Below are 19037 nucleotides of genomic sequence, written 5' to 3'. Positions count from 1 at the left end.
TTTTAAACAAGCATTCTATTCCGTACTCTTTGCTAAACTTCTCCTATATCTTCATAATACCCCGCAAGCCGCCACAAGGGCGCGTGGCGGGGGGTGTTAGGTCACCAACCGTAAAAAGGAACAATACCACATGCAAAACAGCGACATGGAAAATTACACCCACACACACGCATGCAAAAATCCCTTCATCCAACACTCATGCAAACACATATACCAGAAACCAACAAAAAAAAACTGCACCCCAGGATGCAGCACGATATACATCCAGCATCGCGCAAGAATGCGAAACTCCACCACCACATGAATATGCAACACAAAACACTCTACCTCATATTATTTTTAACACACTACCTCATACTTCTTTATCAATTACCTCATATTATTTTTGTATTATCAGAAAAATCAAGGGGCTGAGGAAGCTCATGTGAAGCATGTCCGGCTACGGAGCTAAAGGTCACCGGTTTCGCCGGCAACGAATAAAAGTGGCTCCTTAAGCAAACTATCCAACGAAAATGGCATAGGCGACTCCGGTATCAACTACCAAGGCAGGGTACAACAGTGAATATTACGGAATTGGCGATGTGGAAGACAACGAGAAGATGCAGCCTCGCATCCAAATATAACGTCATGGAATTCCTCCAGGAGTTAGACTCTGGGGGCAAAAATAGTCCCCCAAATCGGATCTCCGGGTGGAGAGTACTGGTAGGGAAACATCAATCAAGGTGAACAATTAGAAAAATCAAAGAGGAAGGAGGGCAAGAAGTGGTGTGAGGCATACAGGTGGAGATTCAGGAAGAACCGAATCCGTTGCATAGAACTTCGAAGCTTTGAGTGACGAGAGGAAGATCATCGGAATGTGGATCAGAGGCGAGGCGAGGAAGATAACCGGCTTTCAATAAATCTTGCATCATTTATTTCCTCCGTCGCAGTCTCACGATTTCTGTCGAGAAAGTCAACGGATTAACCGAGATTAAATTATCTAAACAAGATGAAACGTAGCGGTACTCCGACGTGAAACCGTTTCCCACCGCCGACTACTACTCTCAAATCTCGATTCCCGAGGTCACTTTGAAATGGGGACTTGCGCTCAGCGAGGTTTGTTTCAGGTGGAACCTTCGCGGGGACAATTATGTAACCTGTAGGACTACGGCGAGCGACTCAATCTCGTCCGCCGAGCGTGAAAAACCTCTTCACCCGCTCTACCTCCCTCTCCCTCGGGAATTCCACCCCCCGCTAACTCCTCCTTCCCCCTCAATCCAACCGACCGACGTCCGACCCTCATTTGCCCATCGGTCGACTCTCGGGGAGCAAGCGGTCCACAGGCGAGTTACGTGATGTGCACGGACCCCGAGTCTTGAGGCCTACCTACGCCGACGTCTCCCGTCACGTGACGGGAACACAAAGAGAAAAAATCAGGGAGGGGAACGAGTTATAATTCCTCCACCTCGACACTACCCCCCACACATCCAGCGTGCCTCGTGGAACGAGCGATTCATTCAGCCGGGGCCGGCCAGCCGTCCTCACCGCGACGGCTTTGATGCGGTGGCGCTCAACCATCGTCGATCGCGGGATTTTGCACTAGAAGGGGTCCGCGCGCGCGCTGGGCTGCTCCCCAGGACCTTTCGTGACTCACGGGGAGAGAGAGAGAGGCACCATCGGCGAAGAAACGACCCGGCGGGACGAGGGCTCTCCGACGACTGTGCCATATCATCCCGGTGACCCTGTCTAGGCAGAGGACAAAGCCCCATCTCCCTCGTGTGAGTACGAGAATGATTGCAAATGCGCGAAAAATTTCACCGCGGGAAGAAAAAAATCATTCGCTTTGAGCGGCATTCAAACCCGTACCCCTATAACAGGTATTTAAAGGAGAAATATCTTCGGGCGAATTTCCGTGCATAAGTATTGTGCTACGAAGCAATCGTATTCTTGCGCACAAAGCCACATTCCACGAAATTAAAGCACAAGTGGTGTTGGTCCTGGAAAAATCCAAAGAAAATGTGTATTCCGCAACGGCACTTGGCGTGGAGTAACCTGCTCATGTGAATTTATGTGCGAGAAATTCCACTGTTGAAAAAAATCATTCGCCTAGGCCGAGATCCTACTCTCTCTTTTTGCAGACGGAAGTTTATTAGCCGTTGAGCTACCAAAGTTTCTCCTTAAAATTTAAATTTTTCACCTAACATATTTCACCGTACAAGAATTTCAAGATTCTAAAATGAAGTTCTGGTATTGGTATATGTGGTTTTGCCTCATTTTTATACACTTATTTTTCATATAACTGATATATTTCATAATGGGTGAATTTAACAATTGTTTGGAACTATTTTCCGTTGGCATGTTGCTGGATTTGAATCTTTTCGGGGATTTTTAGTGATTTTTTTTTCCTTTTTCCTAACCCTTAAAACAGCCTTCCGCTCCCTTATCCTATATCCCTCCCACCTTGCACTCACTTCCACACACCTTTTTGGTAGATCGCAGAGTATCTATATAGATGTGGAATTATCAATTAGAAAACTTCAAAGAACTAAATATGATGCCGCGACAGTAACTTTAACGGAGTCATCCGCTAACTTGCTCTAAACGCAACAATTTTGCAAAAAATATTCGATTTGGCCGGGATTCAAACTCGGATCCCTCGACATTCGGCCGAGTACATCAGCTAATTGAGTTACCGAGGCATACTAACACGCTCTGAAATTTTAGGGACTTTAAAGGAACAATATGTTACGACGAAATACGGTACACTCAACATCACTGCGTCACAGTCCACATGGTTAAAGCCAACGCTAAATCTTACTTAAAACCCAAGATTCACACTGAGATAACCTGGTGATAACTGAGATAACTGAGAATCCAGGTTCTAGAGATAACTACCTTCATCAGCGTACTTATTGCCTTAGAGTTTGGAGTCTGTGTATCCGGTATTTTGTTGCAGAAATTATTTAAATTGGCCCAAAAAAAATGAAGATATTCAATTTATGAAACCTTATTATTTGACCCGTGAAACAAAGGGAGTAGAGGAGTACCATCTCAGGTGGTATCTCTGACAGGTCAAAGGATCCCTAAAAAAACCGTGTTCTAGCCTCTGGCGTTTAGGTCATGACTTAGTCTTATCTATAAATGGAGGTCGATGTTGGCGTGGTAACCCAGTGATTATAGCGTTCGGCTAGTGATCTGAATGCTCGGGTTTAATTCCCGGTGAATTTAGATTCCTCTGGTTCATCTCTGTGATATTTTTCGGTTAGCAGATCTTCCCAGGAAGCAACAGGGAAAGGAACTGGTCCCCCAACCTTGATGTGCAAACTTCACCCACACCGCGTCTTGGCATTAGATGAGATCTACCGTCCCCTGTCAAACCAACCTTCGACTTTGAACTTGGTTATAAACGGATGGGTGAAAAAATACTCCTATACCCTCGAGATAAGCTAGTGAATCATTAGAAGGCGGTTTCTCTCCGTTCATGGTGTAATAATAAACGAAAGAATACCGTTGATGAACAACTAATTTACCCCGCACGAATGTTCCAGGGGACGCGGTTTTTCTAATTTAAAGAAAAATTTCGACAAAGTATCTCATAGTAAACTATTTACCAAGCTATAAGCATACGACATAGATAAAAATATCCGGGGTTGGGTTAAAGACTTTTTTAATGGTCGCGAACAAAGAGTATTCATAGATGGAGTTCTAATACGAGAGAATCCACTTCAGGTGTTCCCCAGGGAAGTATTATCGGACCTCTTTTATTCCTTATTTACTATAACGACAGAATTTGCAGACCTTGCAGTGGATCATAGAGATATCCGTAAATATGAGGATAGAGAGGTTTTATCAGATTACCTTAATGCTACACAACGCTGAAGCGACATTTTGATATTAGGATTAAACTTAAAAAAGTGGGTAATGATGAATTTTTAGGAAAAGAGCAATTCCCTCCCAATTGCCTCCTGTATTGGGAACACCGAAATGGAATCTGTAGACTCGATGAAATACTTCGGCCTTACCCTCACTCACGACCTCTCCTTAATGAAATACAAACGGGGAATATGTGGAAGAGCTAACAAAAAATTAGAATTCATCAGAGGAGTACTAAGTAATTGTGATGGAAAGGTCAAAAATATTTCGCTGGTTAGGCCTGATTTAGAATATGCTGCAAGTATATGGGATCCTCAAGACGTTGGATTGAAATGCCGCATTGGATCGCGTGCCGAGTAGAGGAGTAAGATAGTTAAAACGTTGTTACAATAAAATTAGAAGCCTATCCAAAATATTGGAGGAGCTAGGCTGGGAATCATTCACGGAGCGAAGGGTAAAATACAGATTTAACCTCTTGCATGAATTAGAAGGATATCTCTTTAGCAGTGATGGTTGCAATGTATTATTACTCCCACCGTACTAGGGTAGGCGTGATCATGTCAATAAAATTAGAGAGATTAAGTGTGGAAAAGATAGATTTAAGATTCCATTTATCTACGAACGATAAGGGATCAGAATAACTTTGTCCGACTGCAGTAGGGGGAAAAATATTCGGGTCAAAATTAATCCAGTATTTATTCACTCCATATCACAAACCCTAGCGGTAGCTTTTAGGGTACTAAAAATAAAAATAAAATAAAAAAACTGATACGAATGTTTATCGTCTATTCCGCCATTAAAGGTTTTCGATCGCCAGCAGACCGCGCTAGGCTTCGACTTTGGGTGTGCATATCGGGTGATATTTTCGCGAGGGAACACCGAAATACTCTAAAGACAAACCTTCCACCGGACCTTTCCGCGGGAACGCATGAATATCTTCGTCATGTTGACAAAATACATTCTCAAAGTCATAATGGCACTTCTCTTCTGAAAAAATAAACATTTTTTTTGCCGCAAATACTCTTCCGAGAAGCCCTACCAAATGATTGTGATGTTTGCTTAAAACTAATAGATTCATCGGAAAAAAAGATCCACGGTAGAAAATACAGGTTTGCACGAGGATAAAAACAGGAGGGCACTTTTTACGTTGGGGTAAAACTCATCTCCTCAGTGATTTTTATCAAAATTATACTTTCGCGTCCGATCGACTTCCAGGGAGCGTAATGTGGTCCTGGTATGATTCAATTGGGTATCAGCTTCAAAATACTAGAGCTTCGTTCCCTAAGGGGATGTGTGTTTCCAGTCCTAATTATACAGAGTGGACTTCTCCACACAGAGATGTCTTAGCCCTCATCATTTCGAGAACTTAACTCTGTAATTATAATGAATCGTGACATAATTCTCCACTCCATATTTTATGAAAAAATGTCAGTGACCTCGGAAGAAGAAAACTGCATACGTAACAATGCATGAATGTGACAGTAACAAAAGAAGGATGTGGTAGTGCGGAAAAAGTTAGTAATAGGAGAGTAATTTTCTGAAATAATTAAAAAAGGGCATTTTTTAAATCTTTCTGCCCCGAAAGGAAATGCCTTGAAGAATAACGATGACATTCTATGCGTTGAAACGTCTAAAAATACGTTCCGTGTGGAAAAGTTATTAATTTACAGTTCATTGCGTTATGGCAAGTTCACAAAAGGTAACGAGCGAAACGATTTGTAAGTTATTTCCGGGATATTCCATTAGGTCAATAATTCTACCTGACCTGGTTTCAAATCCGGAGGTTTCTTTTCCGTTCGAGGGGTCTTGGTTCAAATCCCGGTCTAGGAAGATGAATTTCACGCTATAAAACTTCATTTCGATACATAACGTATAAGCGGAAGACTCCGTAAAAATAACTACAACGGCGTCCCCCAAGAGTACTTCGGATGAATTTCAAGCCCATATACTTTTGTAATTAGGAGAACATATTCAATTATATCTCACCTTTTACTCAACCTAATCTTGATCTATGTACGGAATGGTATTCCATTTAAAATTGTCAATGAGTGATTATTTGATACCGCTCTCCCCATCGAGACTTGGAAAGTAACAACGTAAAGTAAAACACGACCGAAATGCACATAAAACCCGAAATGTTTCTCATCCGCTAGTTTAAGAAATAACTCAATAAACTAAATAAATTTAGTTAGTCATAAAATTGAATTAAATTTCAAATTCTTTTCAAATGAAATAAAGAGGCAAGAAACCACAAAAACCCTTAGGATATAAACACAAATGCAAAATGAAATGCGGGGATAAGTTATCGTAAACATTCAATAAAATTGTATTTTTTTCCGGTTGCTATTTCAAAGAGGTACATTTAATAGGTATGAACGGCGCTGAACAACTGTCACCGTGATTCTAGAGAAAATAAATGGGGAGTATAACGAAATAATTATTTATCTTTTCAAAGAAACTGCGGGAGATGCCGCCACAGTAACTTTTAACGGAGTCATCCGCTAATGTGCAATTCAATGCAACAATTTCAGAGGGTAAAAATTATTCGCCTTGACTGGGATCCGAGTCAATGCGAATGATTTTTACACTCTGAAATTGTTGCATTGAAATTATTTATCTCCCTATCTTGGATAAATCTCACGATGCTTTGCTTAAAAAAACCATTTGATTTCTTAATCTGGACTACCAATTCACTCCCGGGGGCGGGATTGCTGACGCTCGTACGTTTACCTAGAGTTCCATTTGCTCGAGTACATACCAAGAAGAATGGTTCATAATCTTGCCATAAAAAATTATCAAGAGTTGAAGGGCTTTATAATTTTTAGGAGTACATCCAGGTCCGTATTCTAAGTCCCATTTAATTAGGCTACTGAAAAGAGTGGGTAATGTAACGTGAACCTAACCAAACTCTTTATCCAGAAGTTTGATTTGATGGGTAAGGGCCTGAAACCAAATCCAACGAAGTGTGAAAACCAAGTTTCAAGGTTAAGGAGCGAGTTCTTTTCTCTGGGCCACCTGCGGCTTCCACGGCGGTTCTGCTGCGCGGGAACACGGACGACTTCGGTTTCAACAAGGAGTGCTCACTGCCTCCAACATAATTTGAACCCAGCATCCTCCGACCTTTGAACGCACGCCTACTCGTTGGACTAACTTGCCATTAAATTGCACAAAATCGCTTTTAATTAATAACGTTCTCTCTCCGAGACATGAGGGGAAAATATGCGGCAACATCTTTCTCCAATTAGATGGCCCGATTTATATAAACTAAATCTACATATACACGTATACCTGTCACTACCCAATCAGCCGCCGCAAATACATGTGGCAAAGGCTGTTAAGTCAACAGCCATACTGCGTCTTCTCCAACATTTCCACAAGCACGTGGCATCCCGGGATCCTCTTAAAGGCCGATGCTCTTTATTATTATTATTAAAAATACACATGTGCTGATAGACAGTGTCAGGTGGCACACAAGAGAGATAGTCACCAATACAGTCAGCATTCGAGCTTAATAGATTTTAATTTGAAAGTTCTATTAAAAGCACCTCACGATTAAAATTCTCAACAAATTTCATTCATCGGAATGGGTCAAAAGTATAAATAAATATGCCGTACCAATCATTCAAAATAAGGAATACAGCTGTGAGTTTCCAAAAAACATTAACAGAGAAAGTTATGAATTTCCGGAGAAAATAAACGAAAATGAAATATCTGGCAATCAAATTATTTCCATCTCATTTCCAGAGCTAAACAAAATTAAACTAAAATAGGCTGCAATTGAGAAATTTTCCTTTTGTACCACGAATTAAAATAAACAACCAAGGGTGGTAAAAAAACAAAACTAGTCCGCAGCTTTTTTTTGGAATATTGTTTAGTTTATTAAGGGTTATTCGTACTTTATATGGGCCCTCAACCTTTTTTATCTTCTTCTTTAACCATATAATATTATTTTATTCCTTCCCTATCCAGCTCATTGATTTAAAATAAATATATTCCGAATAATAAGCATAAGAGGGTTCATTTTTTGTCAAGAGGACATTTTAATGCCCATCCACATTGTTTTATTGTTGAAAATTAACCATGGGAAAAAGAATCTTCAATTTTGAGCTTACGAAATTGATTCATACAGCTAATCTGAAAACTATTTCCTCCTCGTTCAAACTTTATGTATATAATAAAATTGTGGAAGTCACCCTTTTAATTTTCTCCATATAATTTTTTCGGCATATTCTGCTGTATATTGAGAATGTTTTAGCTCTCATTCGTTTCTTTTCAGTCTTCCTTCTAAGAACGTCGCTGAAAACTTTAACCGCTGCGAAAAACTTTCAATCAAACACCCTTTGGCTTACGATGCAAAAATTTAAGAGTGTAAAAATCATTTGCATTGACCGGGATTCGAACCCGAATGGCTCGATGTCCGGCCGAGTGCCTCAGCCCGATTCGAATGCCGGTGAAAGTGAATTATTTTTACGCTCTTAAATTGTTGGATCGTAACGCATATTAGCGGATGATTCCTTGAAAAAGTTACTGTCCCGGTATCTCCCATAGTTTCTTGAAATTTACCCCTTGGCATATTACTCTGATGAACATGAAAGTAATTAAATTGAGAATATGCGTCTTTTTACCCGTCACGCGTGCCTAATCACTAATAATAATATAATTTATTAGATATAATGGTATACGTATAATGCAATAGTCTTTGACATAGCAGTAACCACGGGTATCATCCCGAGGGTTGACATTTATCGTTTAGGGTAGAGTTCACCTTAGGCTTGAGTGGAAACCGCAAATTATCAGGGTATGAAAAAGGAGGCCAGTTCCTTTCCCTGTGCCCCCTGGAGTTCCCATGAAAGATCTGATATTTGAAAAATCACAAAACTCGGTTGAAGGGCCGAGGGTTGCCCAAAGGTCTTTTCCGGAAACGAACCTGGGTCAGGGGGACGGGCAATACAATGAATTGAATACATTCATAACTCAAAATCAAAAGTTTTACGTACCATAAATTCAATGTAAATAAATAAATTGCTTTTGATGCAAACCAGCAGTGAATTACATGTTTAATCCTTGATAAGGTGACATTTATTTCAATTTAAGCAATAGGTTGAGCACTTTGCATGTTCAGTACGCTGAATGAGTTCTCTTCTTGTGATAACCTACACAGTGGTACCACCTGGTTACCTCACTTCCTGGTATGATGTGTATGCACACTGATAGCATTTCAAAGAGCTAAAGATCTTTTTGACGTTCCAAAGCCATAGAAAAACATAAAAGTGATGAAGAGTCATGATGAGAAGTTAATTAAATAGTGCTCCTTTGAATGAGAATCTGAAATAACCCTAAAAACCTTCTTATGTAGTACAAATTGGTTTTTAGTTCCCTAAAGTTCAAAAGTTGAACCCTAGAGTTCAATTCTGTGATTCATAATTGCAATGGAAAAAGGCAACGTAAATACATTACCTGATGATTAGCGTTTTAAGTTTGCGTAGCAAATAAATTACTTTGGATTGTTTTGTAAGGTCAGGAGATATGCTTGAGTCCCATTGTAATTTGGTGTATGGTTCAAAATCAGGCTCAGTCTTATATTGTCAAAACGGGGTAACGTAAGGGAAAATGTTTCCAACTGTGCTTTATCCTCATTTAAGGAAAACCCATTAGCTGAGAAACCCTTTAGCGGCACAATAAGCCCATTAAGGAATATTTAGTATCGTTTAGCATCGAGAGAAATGGGTGACCACTTTTGTCCCTTTTCCACGGTAAACACTGATCTTCTCCAAGAGCATAAGCCCATTATTTAAGAAGTTTGGGCAAAAAAGATCTCATTTCAGTCGTAGAGCATAATTGTAGAAGTTCCGCGGTACATGGCGATGGGAATATTCTCGGAGCAAGGCGATGATTCTTTCGTCGTTTGCTTCTCGCGAGGTATTCCGCTACGCCGTCAGATACTCTTTCATTCGCCCTATAACTGAATTTGTCGTAACCGGAAAAAGAAAATAAACGGAATTAATGTCCACTCTCTCTCTCTCTCTCTTTCCATGATTTATCTCGGATGACAATATACGTGGGCTCAGAGGTCAGTTGACGCCAATTCCGTGCGTCCTTTTTCGACGGTTACGAAATGACACGCAACCCTGAGACGACCACTGATTACATTTCTGACTACGTGCATCAAGCGACAACTTCCTCCACATTATCAAAAGGGATCGTCTTCATAGTTATCTTCGTTTTATGGATAACTTCGAAAGCATCCTGTTTTAGCAACAACCAACATAGGGACTCTCACGAGCCCCTATGTTAGTTGCTGATCGAAAAAATGTGAATTCCCCAAGAAACGGAATTCTTTCACATGCAAATTACATTAATCGGAATAGTTTCGGGAGTTCATCAGGCAATATTTCCGTGCTTTAATAAACCCGGGACCAATATACTAAAATCAGTGATCACTCAAGATCAAGACTACTCATCAATTGATACCCACCAAAAAAAACTGAGTTTTTTTAAATTGGCTCCTTTGCATAATGTCAAACTATAATCGCAGAAATGATGAAGCTGGGCCAATTCAATACCTGTGCCATGAAAATTCAATATTAAAGAGGAATTACTCATTAAGGACAAATTAATAATGTATTATCCACATTCATATGAAGCATACATGGCTTATTAAAAATGGGAATAAGATTCATCATTCAACACCAGCCATTAAAATTACAAAAGTTATAGATGTATTAAAATTCAGGCGAAAACAAATTTATAATTTAAACCATCAATCTAATGACCGATTAATATGGCTGACATTTGAGCTAAAATAATTTATTTAACTAATTTAATAGAAATATGTCAATGTGAAGTTAATGAGAGGGTGGGCCTAACTACACATAGTGGAAAGAATTAATATTTATGAGCATTGGAAAATAAATTAAAAGAGAAAAGTGGTAAGTAGGCATCTTCTTTAGTGTCTTAAAGACGTTTTTGTTCTCTTCCCTGTTCCCTGTTAAAGACTCATCTCAGATGTCCGGTTCACCGCCGATGGACCAAATGAACCACTTCCGATCACATAAACGGTCAATCAGGTGAAGGTAATTAGCGTTTATAACGCCAATAATGGTCAACAGTGCACGCAACTGTTCGATTCTTACGGTATCCTATAGATGGAGGGGCTCATAGTCTTGCGACAAAAAAATCAAAGATGCATTGCATCAACAACTGTATTTACATAACTACGTAACACACAGCCCGAGGGAGCACGGTGGGGGGGGGGGGTGGCGATAGCACGCCAGCCATTAAGTCACACACCTATAGTATATACCGTACACTACCCCGCAAGCATTGGTAAGAACATGTGGCCGTGTCTTAGGTGGCCAGCCATACTCCATAGGATATTTTGTATTTTATATTATCAACAGTCCTGAAAAATGTGCATTAACATCACTGCTCTTCAATGCAACATTTTCAAAATGTAAAAATCATTCGCCTTGACTAAGGTTGGGGGTTGTTTTTTTTCCAAAATCAAAGGAAAATAAATTGTGTAATATGCTACTAGGTTTATGATAAAAAAGTTTTACAAATCGACCTCTACGCTGCACGCGATCCAATTCAGCATATCAATCCAACTTCGTGAGAATCCCGTATAATATCAGTATATGCTAAATGAGGCCTAACCAGCGAAATATAGTATTTCTCTTTGACCTTTTCATCACAATTACCCTATACTCTTCTGATAAATCCGAATTTTTTGTTAGCTTGTCCACATATTCCCTGTATGTGTTTCATTTCCAGAGGGAATAGTATAATTAATGCTATGAAATGGGTGAGGTGATATTTATATAGCAATAGGTTTTGGAATCAAAATCCTCCCACCATCATTCGCCGAAAACGTATATATCCCCTCCTCCAGGGAGCTCAGAGTGGTTCGATTATTCCCTCACCTTTCAACCCAACTCCAAACGAAAACAAAGCGATCCGTTAGCCCTCATATCTCGCAGATGCCGAGGAATCATCCCCTAATCCCCGCCGCTCCCCCCTGCCCCCGTTCCGCCTTCACCTCCGAATCCCACCTCGTTAAATTTACAGCGTAAAACAAATCTGTTTAGCGCGCAAAAGGTGCGGAGGATAAGGGCGAAGGAGGAGAAGAAGGGAAACGACAACTGCGCTCTCCTCCCTTTAACGGGCAGGGACCTTTTGTAAACAACGGCCGGGTGGGGTGGGAGGAAGGGGAAGGAAGGCGAGAGGTCAGGGGGTGAAAGGGCAAAAGCGTAACGGGAATCACGGAGCTGGCTGGCACAATCCCTGGGAAGGGGGTGGCGCGCGGTGTTTTTATGGGGTGGGCGAAGGGCTTTCGACTCCCTCATACAAACTCGCTCAAAGAGACGGAGAGAATGGGGCTAAAGTCAGAGGCGTAGGAATATTTCTCCCCCTCCCCTTCCCCGTCTCAAAACCCCAGCTTCATTCTGCAGCGGGAGTGGAGGGGTGAATAAAGTCTGAAGAAACAAAAGCCGCGAACCAAAGCTAATTCCAAAAGCTTTGAAAAAGTTTTTAAAAAAATACTATTTTTAAAAAATACAATAAAACTGAAGAAAATGATATAACAAAAAAGTTGGGGTGAACGCTCCACCCAACTTCCCTGCTTTTGACAGCGCCCGCTGTACCAAAGGGCGCGGCAGACCTTCGTTTTCTTATGTCTGCGTCCTTCCCATTTGCGTCAATCCCGTTCGGAAAGGGGCAGTAACCTCTCGCCACCCGCGGACGGGTGATTAAATATTTCCTACACCTTCCCCACTACTTCCGCCTTCCTCTGTCGCAACTCCCATTCTTAATTTTAAAACCTTATCATTTTATTCGAGCTCCGTGATCCCATTAAAATTGAATACGGAGATTTTAATAATCAGAGGGGATGACGTCGCCGAATCCAATGGAATTTTGTCCCTCCAGATTTTAGAAAATAACCACGTCAATCAACCAGGATGTTGGTTTGGTAGGCGATGGTAGAGTTCATTTCGCGATGACCCCACGCAGAGCACGAAATTCTAACACTTTAGTAGGGGGGGGGGGTGGGACGGATTCTTTCCCTTTTCACTGGTTCCGCGGGGAGATCCACTCGAAAAATCAGGCAGCAAAGGCTCAAGAAGAAGATTTTTAGAACCACCGGGGTATGATACTCGTTTCACCTACGATCAGCATCTTAACTTTCTATCTATACGCCAACCACTCGAATCTAGTTTTGAGATTCGTAAACGTGATTGCCACAAAGAGGTCATCACTGTCACTTGCGTTGTAAGTGTCATAGGGAGTGATGGTTAACCGATATTCACTTTCACATTTTGTGTTTCTCAGCGTAGCGTGCAAATAATTAGACGATATAATATACAGACTATTTGTTATTTAAATTATTTTATGCTGAAAACGAGACTTTGGACGGCAGGAATTTACAACAAATCCATGTCAAAGGTAATTTGATTGGATGTTTACGGCTGGATCGAGGTTGTTGAAGAGGTATAGTATCTAATTACATATGGTATTAGTTTCATTATGAAATATGTGAGAAAGGATTATGAAAGCGGCGAAAGTGAAACTTTCTCCCACGAATAAATATTTTTCCTGACGATATTCAAAGTTATCTTCTGAGAAAAAATTTAATTGTCATGTCCCCCACAGGAGATAATACCTTAGATGGTGATACGGTCGTAAAAAGTATACAAGGTATGTATCGGGAAAAGTTTCAGAAAAATAGATTAATTTCAGATATTGCTGCAATGCCTCAAAATTCTTCAAAGTAAATCCCTTGAGCGTCGACACACTTTTGCCAGCGGATTTGCCACGACTCGAAGGCTCCCTGGTAGGTGGATTCCGGGAGGTCCTTAAGAGTACGCGGGCAAGCTTCTTTGACGGGAATCACTTTGAGGGAGGATTTCACTTTTGAGAATAGGGAATAGTCTGCTGGCACCAATTTGCGACTGTCCAAAAAGTCGGGGTCTACTTCAACGCATTGAAGAAAGTCTTTACAAGCAGACACTCCACTCTGCTTTTGGTCGTCCGTCACAGCCTTCGGAACGAGTTTTTGCGCAGAACTTTCAGATTTCCAAATTTTAAGTGATAATGGTGTGCACTGTCATCTTATCAATTCCAATAAGATCTGCTAACATGCGCACACTTGACTGATGGTTCTGAATTCAGCACTTCAAGCACACGTTGCCGTCGGTTCTTGACGTCGCCGGCAGTCTAGCGTGGGACTCGTCCTCCACACTCTCTCGACCATCTTTGATGAGCTTGTGCCCCTCGATCGCTGCATTTTGCGCTTGCACCGAGTCACTCGACAGCACTCAACTAAAAGCATGATCTAGCCTGTACGAACTCTCGCAAGCGATTGGCGCTTGGATCGTGTTGAAGGTCAGACCCCCCCCCCACCATCGAGCCTGCTTTGTGCGAGCGCACTGCGACGTACAGTCACGTCGAGGAAAAATTATCCCCGATACTTTTTATCCAAACCTTGTGCGTACACCCACCGGCGAAATGAGTCTCACTGTACCAAATATTCATTTAGATCAGGTTTTATAATGCCTCTTTAAACTGAATGCTAACTTTAACCTCTAGTTAAAGCCAAAACTCAACTTTATGACTGCTTGTTTAGTTGAAAATAATTGTAAAATTGTTCAATTGCTGACAGATGATGTTACCACGGTTACAATTCTCACATTCAATAATGAGCAATCTTATTTGTTTATAAAATATGGTTATTGATAATGTACACGTTCATTTAACTTTTACATAAACTAGTAATTGGATTTTACAAGAGAAAATAAAAACTGGGCATGAGTGTAGTATTTCTGGACGGTCCACGCAAACTGATAACGAGTTATTTTCTGCAATATGTCATAAATCTCCTAGATTTATGACATGAATAGAATAGATTACTATTTCTAAAACTAAAATTAAGTCCAATTAATACATTCAGCGAGCTGAAAATAATTGTTTTGCAGAAGAAAAGAATAATGAATGAATAAGTCTGTTTCCTTGACGGTTCGCATGTAGCATTAATGCCGTGACAGATGATCACTACGCCAAGGAACAATATGTCCCAACCAACTAATTACTTATTTCATTCGTAATTCCTCCCAAAAGACGTATTCCTTTTAATCGTGTGACCACCTACAGGAAAACAACGGGATATGCGCTCACCTTTTCAATTTATTCGCAGTTTTTTCCTCGGTTCTTTTACTTGGTAAATCTACACCTTGGGCTAAATTGCAACGTTAAAATTTCAATTTTTACCCAAACCTAATGTCCTACCCAGATACGAGAAATGGAAGAAAATTATTTCAGCCTGATTGGAAAAGACGAGATTTTGGTTCCAAGCTATCCCTTGAATATGTACGAACGCATACGTATATACGTATGCGTAAATTCGATTCTGGAACTTTTGCCAGGCCAGATTGGAAGAGACGAAATCTTCGTTTCAAGTTATTCCATGAATTCGCTGCATACTTAAATTCGATTATGTGAAAAAGGTGGATCGTAATTCGATCCGCAAACAATCCCATTATATCGTATTTTATCAACCATTTTGCGCATGTGAATCATATCATATTTTATCAACTATTTTTTAACTATTTGCGATTAGTCCCGTCGATATATTGCAGAAAATTTGACACTGGTGGAAATATTTTCTGAAGGTCACAATAAATTGAGTTATATTTTACATATTTTTACGAAAATCAAAAATATATTCATAATTTTGTAAAAATTTAGTATTTTTCTCAACAAAACGGCTTCTCGCAATCTGTTTTCGACTAAATAAGATACTTGACAGGTCATTTGGATCAAAATAAGCCCTAAATGATTAATTTTTGGAAAAAACGAATGAATCATACGAATCAATGAATATTGAGTAACAACGCCGAATAAATTTTTTAAATTGAATTTTAAGACAGATGAGTAATTATCAACAGAAAAAAAATGTTAATAACCTTCACTCGTCTCTTAACAACAGTTTTATTTTAGTCAAAATATGACAATATACTTCGTGTAATGATAATACAAAATATGACATTTCTTTCTCAGGTAAATATTTTTTTTTGACATTCCACAGTGTCTCGAGCATAGACATAAATATATAACCACACAAAAGGCAAAACATATGGGAAAATGGCCTAAATAATTTCAGTACAGATTAAAGTAAAAAATTTATTTAGTAGCTTATCCGAATTTTTCCATGAAGAGAACATTGTTAAAGGAAAAAGTGAAAATAAATAGTTTTTCGCAGATTTCATTACTTAGCCAATGGTTACAGAGTAAGCCAATGGTTAATCCTAGCGATAGACACAGCTGTTCTCTCATTTTTACTGTGTAATGGAGCACAAATCACCCCGAGAAATAACCAAAAATATATGTCCTAACGACAAATGTTTCCTTCCTAACTATTCGCTGCTATTGTATTTCTTCACTAAAAGTCCTTTGTTGCCTCTGATGATTAAGACATAAGACTGAAAAAGTTAATAAATTCTATTTAAGTAATTCGTAAAATTTAAAGAAAACAAAATTTTGTTTAAAGGTTTTTAATTGGTTTAACGTGTATCCATTAAAAAATCGGGTTCATTAAATATTTGTAGTATTTGGCGAGCCAAAAAAAGGCTGTGAAACATGTTGCGATTCTCCATTGGTAAGAATGTCTAGAACACCAAACAAAATTAGCGGGTTCGTTGATTTGTAAAGCATTAATAAACAGTTTTCACAGCGCATTCAAAATTTAATCATCCGTAATCATCTTTCTGTAACATATTGCCAATAACATATTAAGGTCTAAGATATAATTCAAATTGTCTCTTAAAAAGGTTTTTCTTTGATTTTTTTGTGGAATTGTAAAATGAAATGAATAATTTCAAAACTTGAACAAAATTCCAAATTATGATATTCATCTCAGCTTAAAACACTAAGAAGGCTTCAAAATTTAATATTTTTAAACAAAAATAAAACGTATTGGTAATTGACAAATCCTAACTTTCCCTTCAGACTCCCAATCGAAAACCTTCCAAAACATTCTCTTTATCAAAAATATAAGACATTTTTGAGATGTATACCCAAGAAAAACACGCCGTGAAATAATGAACTACATCTTTAACGTGACTCCTGATACTGTCAAGTTTGCCTTGTGAATCGACTCCCCTATTTCGGAAGGAGGTTTGGAAAAAAAGAAGTAGAGATGAGAGGAGAAATCCGTCCAGGAAGGATGGTTTGGCACAAAAACCACTCGGAACGTTCTCTAATGAAGGGAAAAATGTTCGGAAAGACGGAGGAAGACACGACAAGAGGACACATTTGCGGGAGAGACGTCGTCGAGGGTGAGGGGAGGGATTGGATCTGGAACCAGGGACGTGGCGAAAAACATCCCCCACCTCGACACCACCCCGTTTCCCGGGTAGCTATAGGATCGACCCAGTCACTCCCGTCAACCGACGGCACTCAGAACCTACGTAGTCCGCCTCCCGATATTGGGCTGTCTTAGGGGAAAAAACACCAATATCATATTTCAGGGGAAATAGGATTCCAGATTCCACGGAGTCCTCGAAATCGCATTGAATGGTCGACTCCCTCGGCCATGGAGGATGTTGCCATCACTCGTCCGAGAACGGAGCGCCCTTCTTCTTTGACCCACTCGATCCTTCTAGAGAAAGGAAAAAAGATGGTCCACCCACGCCATGATGAATGTGACGCAGAGACCCTGACAATTAGTCGCATACTAACTGACGACTCGGTGAGAAATATAATGCCGCGCGTCGGAGACAAGGCAATGAGAAAGGCCCTAGAACTTGTTTTTAGGAGATAACCAGGAGATGCTGAACCGAGTGTTAGTATTTATGACCAGAAATGGGTTCTTGCACCTTCTATGAGATCGGATATAATTTACGAACTATTTTTTTAGTTCTCAGTATTTTGAAGGATTTATCTATTTTAATTTCTCCCATAATTCACCTTAAATAGATAATAGAAGAATTGCTTGCGTGTGAGGAAAAATGAGTTCATTGTCGACGACCACTAATAAATCCAAATAGCGAGACCTGAATGTAATTTGTTCGAGGTATTCATGATATACAGGAAATGCGAATTTTAGGAGATTAATGAAAACACTTGCACTGGAACAAAAAATTAAATTCGAACGTTTTGCTGTGTTGTCACGAACATTCTATTCTAAAAAATGCTCTCAACATCGGCCTCACGTTGCTCATACCGGTTAAGGTCTGCATTTTACGATCACAGCCAAAAACTCCAAGCTAGAAGAAAAAATTACTTATGTACCTTTTCATATCACCGACGCAAACTTTTGCTTGCACCCTTACCATTCTTTTCCCTACTTTTATTTTCCTTTACGAAATTACGCACTGCTATAAGCACTGCTACATCTAAACATATCACCTATATTCAGTGGGCGCTCAAAACATACGTGTACAAGTGTATATGATATATGTTTAACGCGCATCGATCCACCTGCTATGCCCATTAAGTAAATTGGAAGCACTTAATATTCAATGCTCGAGTCTCAGCTACTACGCTAAAAATTTAATAATTTATACGCTACGCAAAAAATTGAATTTTCGTTACCCTCGTACTAGTTCAAGTGTGTATACAGCGCATCTAAATTACATGACAACAAGAACATCCCTTTAACCACCGCGCGTAAACACCCTAAACAGAAGTCGAAAACAAACGGGGATGAAATAAAATTAATGGCTAAGATATTGAAATGTATCTCTCTCCACTGAGAAGACACTCAGGCCAAATTGATTTGCCCAACATTTTACATTAAGGGGAAATTTGCAGTCTCGTACAAATGGATTGAGGATAATTTCATCGATAGTTTTTAGCCGTAAAACCTTTTACTGTGTTATAGAAAGTTAATGACTAATATTAGAATTATAGACGGCATAATACCTTCCGCAGATCATTCATACCCTGCGTGTAACACATGATATCCCTAGATTTGAATAAATCAGTCAACATCATAGCAAAAGTGAAAAGCACTATTCAATGTTCTATTAAAACACCTCGGTAACATAATAGACAATTATCCAATAATAGATAAGTGTTTAGATAACAAGTGCCCATTTTTGACAGATATTCTTGAAACTTTTCATTGCGGCCCCTTAATCACTCCATGCGAAAATTGAAAATAGCAATGAAAACACTACTGCCTTTAAAAC

The 19037-nt window shown here is 39.7% G+C and overlaps 1 protein-coding gene across 3 annotated transcripts in view; it reads left to right on the top strand.

The window, feature by feature from the left end:
• Positions 1-1307: 1307 nt before the first annotated feature.
• The window catches only part of LOC139696368 (solute carrier family 23 member 1), a 145375-nt gene continuing 127645 nt past the window's right edge, over positions 1308-19037 (top strand). For all 3 annotated transcript variants that reach the window (XM_071595114.1, XM_071595115.1, XM_071595113.1), the window contains exon 1: positions 1308-1757. The gene's annotated coding sequence lies outside the window, so the exon portion shown is untranslated. The remainder of the gene's footprint in view (positions 1758-19037) is intronic.

Source organism: Hetaerina americana, unplaced genomic scaffold (genome assembly GCF_022747635.1).
Source record: "Hetaerina americana unplaced genomic scaffold, ioHetAmer1.1.p SCAF_7, whole genome shotgun sequence".
Taxonomy (NCBI): Eukaryota; Metazoa; Arthropoda; class Insecta; order Odonata; family Calopterygidae; genus Hetaerina; species Hetaerina americana.
Note: the sequence above shows the minus strand (reverse complement) of the source record. Positions and strands in the feature narration are given on the sequence as shown.